Raw genomic sequence first — 12,459 nt, 5'->3', positions numbered from 1 at the left:
GGATTTCCGCTTTGCGTAGCTCCAAACATCAAGGTAATTGCATAACCCCCTGTTCACACAAGAGCATCTTAATCCAAGTATTTAGCGATTTAAATACTTACCTCGTGGTCCTTTAAAGAAGCGGTGCTCTACTTCGTTGTAACTGACAAAGGTATCAACCGCGAACTCCATCACAAATGTTGGAAAATACTGAGAGGGGGGCAATGAATCAGTATTCCTTAGCAATTATCACTTTTAAATATTTTCAGAGCATTAGTTAATATTCAATTATCATTAATGTTTATGCAGTAAAAATAGTGAATAAAAGAACACAGGAGGCACACAAATTTTAGGTGGAAAACCTCCTCCAGGTCAAAAACCACCAAACGCTTTTCTAATAATTCTTTAATCTTCAACTCCAATTGAAAAGAAACCTCCAACTTCCTAGAATCTAGAAAAGCATTCTTCTCTAGCTCCCACTAGATGGACACTCCAATGCCCGAGATTCTTCAGTAGTCAACTGAACGGATGCCCCAACACCCAATGAGCTACAACTCACCCTAGCACCACCCTACTACCTTGAAGTTTTCACAAGACTGAACCTATTGGTGACTTCATGAACCAACCTAGCACTAACCTACCACCCTATAGAAGAATAAAAGAAGAATGGACTCTCCTACCAGGGAAAATGGTCCACTTTACAATGATATAGAATGATGTAGAAGAAGATGACACACTAGATCATAACCACAACTATGGCACAACCACCTAATGATGATCCTAGACCTCCCGACAGTGCCTCCTCAACTCTTGGCAAATATAAAATTGTACAACTTTTACAAAGATGCTTTTACAATGACTCTTTACAATGATACTTTTACAATGTCTGTATGCAGTGCTGCCCACTTAAAGACTTCATGTGGTGAACTTCTTGCTATTGTTTTTCACCTTGATTGCTGCTCTTGTCATGCTACCCTTTCTCATTCTTCAGAACATTAGATTGTGCATTGAGTCTTCTCTTGATGAATATATAATACCTGTAAAAGTTCTTCAAGGAAATACCCATGACATGATAATAGAAAAACTTACCTCATCCTGTAGAGCATATGTCAGTGCTAAACAAAAACAACAAATTAGAATACAAAGAACCTAATGCAATTAAGAGATGAACATGCATATACAGAAGATACTTACCTATAGTTTACCTCTGCTGCATCATTTTGCTGCACCTTGCTCTTTGCTACCCTAGAAAGTCTGGTCCTTTGCACCCCTTGACAACAGTTGATCTAGTTTGTCTTGCCTTCTAGGAGCACGATATTTAATCTGATATATCTCTACGATTTCATATCCCCAACATGTGATCTTTGGTCCTATAGAATCTATTTGAGTCTTCTTTCCAATGCCATAGGTTTGACCCGATTTGGACTCTTCAAGGCAAAGTTATGCCCAATCTCTCACAATGACCTAATTATGGACTAGTTCAATAGAGTGAACTTGCACGATGTGCCACGTGTCATTGTTTCCTCCTTCAACTTTGAAATTTCTACACAAAAAACTATAGTTTGTGCAATATTCACCACTTTTTACAAAATTCCAATCGTCTTCTCAAAGAGAGAGTTATGACAATTTTCTGAAGGTCACTTCTTTGAGATGAAATTCGGCAGCCTGCAAAAACCCTAAATTCCACAGATCATATCTCTGAAAATATAGTGAACCCAGATCTAAAATTCGGTCATGATGTTCATCAAGATTGCGAATCACATTGGTTTTAATTTTAGAATCTAATACTTCACAAAAATGAAGTTATAGTGAAAATTCCACGATCACTACATTTGGAGGATATATGAGATTTCTTTTTATAGAGTTGAGAGGGGCTTCTACAGAGAATGTTGTATGAATTTTAGGAGCTTAAAAAATTATTAAATAATGACTATTCAATGACCAAAACCAATTATGAGCTCCATGCCACAACACCATAGGGTTTTAGCCCACTAACTGGGGTTAATAACTTCAAACATGAATATCTCTCAAACCGTGAAGAATTACTTGGCATGCCATATATCAACGGAAACATCTCGATGAGTAGAATCTATATAGAAGATCCTTAGCTCAAAATAGAGTAAGTTGTCAAGTAAAAATTCCTTTGCAAGATCAGGGTAGCCCTTGGTGCTACTTGGCTTGACATCAATGATCTGGATTTAAACAAGAATGCAATAGATTACAGATATAACCATAAATACAAAGATGTGATAACTATAAATACAGAGATGCAACAGAAATAATACTTCATTTCATTAATGTAAAATACTGAGATATGCTTATGTTGTGCTCTACAACAACCCCCCCCATTTCATACAAATTTTATTCTCAAAACTATAATATGAAATGGGTCCCTTTTTATTTAAATTAGTTTCAACTTAGTATTATTCAAAAAGGTCCGAAACAAAATAAAAATATTATAAAACCTTTTGATAAACCAATTAATCGGTCTTATAACATATAAATGAGTAATCTTTTATCATTGCAATAAAGCGATCGCAAGATCGCATATCGCAATGACAAGGGAGGCATGACTTAAAAGACCCATTGATTTTCTCGGACGCGACAATGCACAAAAGGCTATCGGATATTGGCAATGACGAGTTATCATAATAAAAGCCCCTTTCGCTCTGATGCGATGCGATATTGCTATCGGCGATCGAAGATGTACCATGCATGCTTTTCAAAGCCCTCAGTTAAAACCCCCAATGCGAATTGGCGATATCACTATCGGCAATCGGGGATTTCGAAAGGAACCAATATAACAATTTAAGCTTTCTCCCGATGGCCAATTGCGATAAAGCTAAAAGTGCGGATTTCAAAAAGGATTGATAAAGCCGGAATATTATGGTTAATTAGTATTAAAGGCCTTATCTTACCGATAGCGATTCACTTACGCTCAACCACCAAAACATCAAAGCCACACTTGAATGAATCATTCGGCCAATAAACGATATGATGAGCATTTAAAGGATTAATACGTTTAAACGGCCATTTAATGAAATAGTCAGTCTAAAATCTCTTCACAGATTGTATCCGTGGCCACCTTAAGTTAATCCTCCATCATGCATTGATTAATATATCTCGTTCATATTTGGTTTGCACCACCAATTCTCCGCATTACGTTCATTTTCACTCCTGTGCAGAGCTCTTCCGAAGCAGTAAATTCAAGCAGAATGGGGAAGAAGTCTAAGAAGACCGCAACAGCTTCCACTTCGCCAGCCACAGGACAACCCACCGCTGATCCAGGAACTAAAAGAAAAGGATTGATATCTGACACTACATGTCTAGGACTCGGCAAAACTACTTGGCAAAGTACCTATAATTTGATTGAGGCCGAAGAACCCAAGGTAACAGCAGTGCAAGCCACAGCAGATACGACTCGGAAATCTGATGCAACTCTAAAGGATTTAGCTGACTCTTTCCTTCATCGGATAACAGCCTGGGAACAAATTCTCCCATATACAGATGTAGTGAGGTGGGCAATTGAAGAAATCCCAATCACGAACAGAACCTTTTGCACCATGGATGGGAGAATCTTCGGTTCATTTCAACCTGATGATTTGAGGCAAATGTACCATTTGCCTATACCAGAGAAGAAGTACAACAAGGCATTCTTGGAAAAGTTCAGAAATGAGAACGAAATTGAATCCGAACCCATTCGGGATTGGAGGCAAAATCCAGCAAAACACAAGCATGAGTCTTCAGGTAAGTACTCTGTTGATTCTTTGTGTTCTCCTTATTTTTATGCTGGGATAATGATGTGTAGATTGTGGGGGTTGCATGATTCCGCAAACTTCACTATAGAAATGGTTCCTTTGATGGAGGCAGCATGTAATAGTGAAATAATGGATTGGGTAACTGTACTATCAGATAAGCTAGCAACCGCAGTCCTTGAGTTTAGAAGCAAATCCCGCATTACTGAAAGGTTTATTCCCCCATTCTACTATAGTGCCTATATCTTGGACACCCTGTGTTTTAATTCTAAATTTCCTATGCTTGGATGGAGATGGACTCCACAAGACCCCATGCCCATTCATATATACCATGAGAAGTTATGGAAAGCTCACTATAAGCACCATTTATATCAAGTTTCTAACCATTTTATGTTACCCATTCACTATTCTATTTTTGATAAACCTGCTCCTAAGATTTCCTACCAAGCAGGGGTTGACTTGACATCCCTAGGAAGATGGTTTGGAGAAGAAAAATTCACCTATGTAAGAGTTTTCGGCAGCCAAGCCAAACCTCATGTCCTCCCTTTGTGCATACCTAATAAACTGTTAGCCAGGGAGGTAGCCTATCAGATTACATCCGAAGGAGTTACATAGAATCTGAGGAGTAAAAAGAAACAGGTTTGGCCTCCTTTTCCTCTAAGATGCGGTGTCTACGCTCTACATGACTTTAAACATGCAGAGAAAGAAGCTGATAAAATTAAGACACTAAGTCTAACAACTCTTCCTAATAGGCGATTTGATCCAAACAAAATCGTCTATAATGCACTTGAACAGGCAAAATTGACTAAATTTGATCATAAAGAAGATATGTTCGATGACCTGTTCTCCTCAGCCGAGTCAATGTCCCAAGTTAAATCGCTGGCCATAATGGAATATAAGGATGACGGGTTAGTTGAATTTAACAGACTTAGAGAACAGAGGTTGCAAACTCTGCCTCTAGATCTGTTAGCAATGACCCCAACGACAGAATCAAGCGAGCCTGAGCAGCGACTCACTAAGGAACCTCCTGCTACATCAAAAGAGCAGGAGGAAGTGCATGCAAAAGAGCAAGAGGAAACCCAGGCAAAAGAGCAAGACGAAACCCAGAGAAAAGAGCAGGAACAAATCAGCACAGAGGTGAATATAGATGCCCAGATTGACCCGAAATTGCTCCAGGAATGGCAGCAATTCAACTCAATCATCTTTAATCTTGAGTGCTCGAAGGAAGCTGAAACATCAAAAGCAGCTAACACACAGGAGACAACATCAAAACAGGTTCCAAGTGGAACCAGCAGCCTACCCAGTTCTACAGAAGTAGAGATAATTCCTAAGGATCCCTCCGATCAGATTATTTTGCAAGTAGAAGAAATTCTTCCCTTAGATGTCTTTTACAGCCCAAAGCACAAAGCTGTAGTAAAACGACAGCGGAAAAGGAGAAGGACTGATCAACCTTCCCTGTTCCCTGAACAAACAGTGATGGGAAACGTGGTTTGGAAGGAGGAGTTTGATCCCTCTGATGACCTAACAAAACTATCCCAATATGCTGGAGCCTATTCGGCAGCTACCATAGACAAGGCATCAGAGGTGAGTAATTTATTAAAAGGAAAAGACCAGGAGATATTTTTGCTACAAGCACAACTATCGGAGGCACAACAGAAGGCAGAGCAAGCAGAACGACAATTTTTTACACAACAACAAATAAATAATCAATTGAATAAACAATTGCAGGAAGAGAAACATAGAATTGATTCCAGTGCAGTTCAAAAGCAGAAAGAGCTGTCGGAAGCATTGGCGCAACTAAAAGCAATGAATGAACAAATCCTGAAGTCGAAAGATGAGCAAATTTCTCAACTATCAGCCCAAATACGGAAAACCAAGAATCTTCCACAGCCAGCTGAATTCAGAGCAGAGGCATTACAGATAAACAAGGCATTAGTGACACAGATAAAGCTGTTATGTCAACAAATCGCCCAGGCAGAACCTTTATGTGACTTAACGACATCAATAGGTGAAAAATCGGACAAAGCTAGAACAGACCAGGATCAGGCTGATGAGACCTTAACTAATTTTCTTGAGTGGCAAGACACTAATGAGGGATAGGCAGCTAATTTGCCAAAAATCCTAGAATCGCATAAAGAGATATTATTTACGGAATGGTAGTCCCATTTAATGAAAGCAGAGAGAGCAGTTTCAAGATGCAAATTAACCACAAGTAATTTAGTTGAATTGATTAATGATACTCTCTACTTATCTAACATGATTTCTCAATGTACCCCAGGTAAATTGACATCGGCTAAAACATTGGAGCAGTCATGTTATCCAGAGCTGGAGAAAAATGGGAGATTAATCGCAGGAATTAACAGTTTGACATGGGACACCTATTGGTTGTTCTTAGTCAAACCATACAGCAAGAGAGCCACCCTCAAGTGCCTCACAGATGCAATCGGGTGTATCATTCCCGATATACAGGATGCCACCTATGCTGCCCAACTCAATTCTCGTCTCAACCGACCACCAGAAGTGGAACCAATGCTTGCGATATGCCAGCTCAGGTCTAAAGGCAAACAGCCTAAGTGATGAATCATGCCGCCGACTGCCAGATTGCCGTGAAGAAGATATTCAGAATCAAATTTGTACCAATTAAATAGGATTTTAGTTTCATAGTTAGTTAGTTTTAATAAATTATTTATAGACCCTTTCATGTATTTATAAAGGGTCGTAAGTTTTTGTAGATGACTTAAACCTGAAGTTGCACTACTATACTACAGGTATATTCTTTTATAAAGACTGGGCCAATTATTCTGATTTTGATAACGAAGCTTTTATGTGAATGTGCACTACTGCCTTTGTTTAAAAGTGTTTCTGCGTCAAAAGAAGGAATCCAAATAGCGATTGATATTGGGAGTGATTTGCAGCTCATATGGTACTATTATCTATGTCTGAGTTCATTCCTTTTATGTGAATTGTTGTTTTATCGCTCTTGCTATTATCAGATATATGCATGTGTTTTAACAACATTCTTTATACTTTCCACTATTGGATGTTTACAGCATGCTTTTCTTTTAATCATACATGTATCGGTAATATAAAAAAATAGGTGTAACAATGTGCTAATCACTTTGTTCAACTATTTGAACAAAGTAATCGTTAAGTAAAGGAATATCTATGTTTATTGCTTAGAGTCATCTACATGCCTATCAATTGACAGAGATTATCAAATGTTGCACTTCAAAGAATAGAAGTCTCCCGGGATAGAATAGTTATTTATATTTTTGCTAATAGGTTAGGTCATCCATTCATTATCATTTATTAGAAATCGATCACTCATTCATCCCCTTTTATTCATTATTGGGAAACTGGTCCCATTATATCCAGTCGGAGCCACCATTCCAAACAGAAAAGGAGCTGTATTAAGGTCTGGACCGGGTGGTTATCCACCAATGTTGATACAACGATTTTTGGGGCATCAAAATTTTTGGCGCTAGAAGGAGGGCATGAACTATGAATGGCGAGAAAATCCAAATCTATAGACCATTCTCAGAGTAACTCTCCCTCCACATCACCTTGTACTTCCCAATTGCATGCTGGTTCTCCAGTATCCAAGCAAGAAGAAGAGGAATCAACTACCACTGCCCTCACCCACAATACTCCAGAACGATTAAGTCCCAAGTCCCCTGAAGTTCAGTTACTCATCCAGAAACTTCAAGGCTTCTCGATAACACCACAGAAATCTGAAGTATCTCAAAGCAGTGAGACTTCGCAGTTCAATTTACCTCATCCCCTCACTAGACTTCAGAGCGAAAAGCTCAGTATTGAACCTACTGAGTTCCCTTTACCCAAAAGGAAAAGGGCCAAGAAGAACACTGAAGGATCTGACAGTGAAACTCTTTCATCCACATCCTCCATCTCATCTTCCCCTATGCGAAGTCAACCATCCACCCCTTCATTACACATTGTTGTTCATCAGGGATTAGGAACTTCAACATCTCAACCTGCGCAATCCTTAATATCAACTCCTTCCCAAACATCTGGAATTTCAACAGTAGTATCATCCACTACTGGTGTTACAATGGCGGATCCATGGACCAGGCCTGGTGCGGTCAATATGCCTGCACCATTACATGCATTACCTGATGCTCCTGAAAAATGGCTACCCAAGTTTAACCCAGATGATGGAACACAAGCTGAGGAACACATTAATAACTTCATGTTATCAGTTAATATCAAAGGCGTAACTGAGGAAGATGTTGTAGTTAGGCTTTTCCCTTATACTTTGCAAGGATCAGCAGGATCCTGGTATTTTTCCTTGCCATCTGGTTCCATTACCAGTTGGACCACTTGCCAAGAAGAGTTTCTCACTAAGTATGGAGATGATAGGTCTTTAGCCACATTAATAAATGATCTCTCCAATCTTAGGATAGAGCATAGGGAAACAATTAAAGAATTCAATGCGCGATTCAATAAACTCGTGAATAAAATCCCAACGGCTTCCAAACCAAGTGAACAAATCAGAAGCGAATGGTATATAACTACCCTACCTGCCAATATAGCTATTTTTGTAGACAGGGCTGCAAAACCAACTTTAGCTGAAAACATGAAAGAAGCACTTGCTGTGGAAAAACGTATTAATGCTCTAGAAAAGAAAGCTGCTCTGGAAGATAGAAAAGCCAAAAAAGTTTCTTTTAAAGATGATTCAAAGAAGAAAACCCCAAAAGATCCCTATGATATGGAAGGTCTACAAAAGGTCCTTAAGACTTTGTCAAATGAAATGGTTGAAATCAAAAAGCAAGTAGCAGAAACCTCAACTAAAAGGCCTTTTAGAACTTTCAAGAAAAATGAATCAAAACCACCGAATGTTATATCTAATGCAGATTCAGACCCTGAAGAAGAAGAAGAGGAAACAATCTCACCAACTTATGATGAAGAGGAAGTTGTTGAATGCCATGGAATGTGGGATTTCACATTACCTAACTCCGATACAGAAAATGAAGAAGAAGCTTTTCTTGTCACTACTAGGAGTAAAGGTGCCCCTGAACCCATCCAGCCAACTTCAAAGAAAATAAGTGCAGGTGCCACAACAACAAAGGAAAAGGTATCCACAAGGAAGCCAGCTGCAACGGTTTCCCAAAACCAACCTTCAAATCAAATATGCCCTCAACATCTAAAACATTAGTAGTATCTGATTCAATGGATTACAATATCGTTGATGATATGAAGAAAACTAAAGCAAACAATTTTATGCTTGAACTTAGTAAACTAAAACATCATCAGAAATTGCTTCTCAAAGAATTGAATGTTGTTCCTTCTTTACCTCTTCCCAGTGCTAAAGCTGCAAATGATTCAGGACAACCACCTTCTAGCAGGATCGAAGCTACTGATACGATTCTGATTGGAGACAGATCCAATTCCCATACTCCTCCTTTCCTATTAACCTATGATATTTATAATCGCAATCTGCATAATTGTTTGATTGATTCAAGGGCATCCTCAAATATAATGCCAGCTTCGGTTTGTTCCAAACTGAACATTGAACCCCAGAAATCTGCAATTCACATTGTACAGCTAGATAGAACTAAGGTACAGGTTGTAGGAGAAATCAACTCTGTAACGATCAGGTTATCGGCCGATCCGCGAGTAGTTCAAAGAATTGATATCCTAATCGCCGATATACCTGAATTTTATAGTTTAATATTAAGTAGGGATTAGTCCAAAAAGCTCCATGGGTATATTTCTACCGATTGGTCCCATATGTGGCTACCCTACAATGGAAAGCCAAATCAAATAAAAGTCAATCGGGAAAAGCACATGACCCACACTGTCACAGAGTTCGAACAGGAAAATCAACCCATAGCATTTAATAACAATATCTTAGGGAATTATTCGTCGGAATCATTCTTTGGCAACTTCACAGCCCAACCATCTCCTTTCTCAGTAAACAATTTTTCATCTCAGATCGAAAATTATTCTCAAACAGACAGGTCAAAATGTTGTGGTGATACTGAGAAAACTGTAAATACAATTGTAGAGAATTCTTTATTTTGGTCTTTATATTTTGATGGCTCTAAATCTAATGAAGGCTCGGGAGCAGGATGTATCTTGGTTAGTCCGCAAGGAGAAAAAATAATGTTGTCCTATAGGTTAGAATTTGAATGCACAAACAACGCAGCCGAGTATGAAGCCTTAGTCCAAGGACTGTACAAAGCAATCGGCCTTAAAGTGAAATATTTGAAAGTATTTGGCGATTATGAAATTATTGTCAAACAGGTGAGAAATACGATTCATTGTCTTTCAAATCACCTCAAGCATTATCAATCGCTGGTGCAAGAACTCACCTTGCACTTTTCAGCATTCAATATCTCTTCCATTCCCAGGTCTCAAAATTCGGCAGCCGACTTGCTAGCCAATGTTGCTTCCAAACTCCTACCTTCCGAAGATTATAGCCCAAATAGATTTTCAGTAGAATTGCTTTTTAGGCCGTCAATTCCTGACAATGTCACTAATTGGAGAGTTTTTAATCACGATGAAGACATTTTACAATTCCTGACTTCTGAAAAATCCTATGATGATCAGATTATAGAGGAGAGCGATCATGATCTTCAGATGAGAGAAAAGCATGAAGAAAACTCAATACCGAAGCCTGTGGTGAAACTGGAGGATCTTTATGACATTAAAGACAGATTTAAACCTGTGATCAATACAAAGCTCCACAGTTCCACCTTGAGGTTTGAGTTGATTAATCTTGGCACTGAACAAAATCCTCAAAACATTAATCTAGGATTAGGACTTTCTCTGGAAGAAAAAAAGGCATTCATTAGACTATTAAGAAAGAATAAACATGTCTTCGCTTGGAAGTATGATGATTTAAAGACATATGATACATCCATCATCCAGCATACTATTCCAATGCTCGCAGAACAAAAACCAGTTCAACAAAAGCTCAGGAAAATACATCCTAACCTAGAGAGTCAAATTAAAACTAAACTTAATAAACTCTTAAAGGCCAAGATTATTTTTCCCGTTCGACACTCGAACTGGGTCTCCAATATGGTGCCTGTTAGGATGGCGATATCATGATTTGTATAGATTTCAGAAATCTGAATAAGGCAAGCCTAAAAGACAATTTCCCATTACCTACTATGGAGCAGACACTCCATTCAGTAGCAGGCTCTGAATTGATGTCCTTTTTAGATGGTTTTTCAGGATACAACCAAGTTTTGGTTCATCCTGATGACAGACTTAAAACTACATTCAGGACAAAGTGGGGAACTTATGCTTATCAGAAGATGCCTTTTGGACTAATTAATGCAGGAGCCACGTTCCAAAGAGCGATGGATATAGCTTTCAAAGGATTAATCAATAAAACAGTAGTTGTCTACTTAGATGATATTACTGTATTTTCTAAAAAGAGAACCAATCATCTACATGATTTGAACCAAATCTTTCAACGCTGCAGAAGGTACGGTATTTCACTCAATCCTAAAAAATCCTTCTTTGCTCTTGAACAAGGAAAGCTTTTAGGCTTTATTGTCTCCAAAGATGGCATTTATATTGATCCGAATAGGATCAAAGAGATCTCTGAAATCCCTTTTCCTCATAATAAAAAATCCATGCAGTCATTTTTAGGCCAAATCAATTTTGTTAAAAGATTTGTTCCAAACTTTTCTCACATTATTTTGCCACTACAAACTATGATTAAGAAAAATTCAGTTTTTAGATGGGGATCAGCAGAAAAGGAAGCGTTTGATTTAATCAAACAATCAATAATTAATGCCCCCGCTTTAAATACTCCTAATTTTTCTAATCATTTCACGTTGTATACTATCGCATCCGATTTGTCTTATGCAGCAGTACTCACTCAGATTAATGATCACAACTTGGAAGCACCCATTTCATTCTATAGTTCAAACTTGCAAGGTGTCGAACTGAATTACTCTGAAGTAGAAAAACAAGCCTTTGTTGTATATAAAGCTGTCAAACATTACAGACCCTTCCTTTTAAAAGCCCATACAAAAGTCATAGTTCCTTTCTCTGCAGTAAGACAACTATTAATCCAAAGGGAATTAGGTGAAAAAAGGGCAAACTGGGTTACAGCACTTCAAGAATATGACTTGGAAATCAAGCCAGCAAAGATTGTTAGAGGCCAAGGTTTTTGCAGGTTATTGGCAGGAGCATCCAACATTCAACAACCAGGTGATACAGAACATTTCGAAGAAATCAATCAGATAAGTATTATTGATTCTGAATCACAATATGCAGACTTGATCTTTTATTTGAAAAATGGATATGCACCCCCTAACCTGTCTTATAAAAGCAAGAGGGCCATTATATTGAAAGCAAGAAATTTCATAATTGTTGATGATGTACTTTTTAGGCAAAATTATGATTCAATCTTATTAAGATGCCTAGAAAAACCTGAAGCACAAAAGGTTTTGCAGGAATTACATGATGGACCAGCAGGAGGACATTTTGGAGCTGACACAACAACCCACAAAATCATTCATGCTGGATATTATTGGCCCACCCTATTTAGAGATGCTCATGAATATGTAAGGAAATTCCGAAGTTTCAAACTTCTAGTGGAAGACAAAGAAAGCCAGCTTTCCCTTTGCAACCAGTCAACATTGAACAACCATTTGAGCAATGGGGATTGGACATCATCGGAGAAATCGCTCCACATTCTTCCAAACAGCATAAGTATATCCTTACTGCCACGAATTATTTTACT

The sequence above is a fragment of the Pinus tabuliformis genome, chromosome 2_1 (assembly GCF_031772625.1).
Source record: "Pinus tabuliformis cultivar Carrire ecotype Pingquan chromosome 2_1, CPIR1, whole genome shotgun sequence".
NCBI classification, from domain to species: Eukaryota; Viridiplantae; Streptophyta; class Pinopsida; order Pinales; family Pinaceae; genus Pinus; species Pinus tabuliformis.
The sequence above is the reverse complement of the archived record's forward strand: the minus strand, read 5'-3'. Positions refer to the sequence as shown.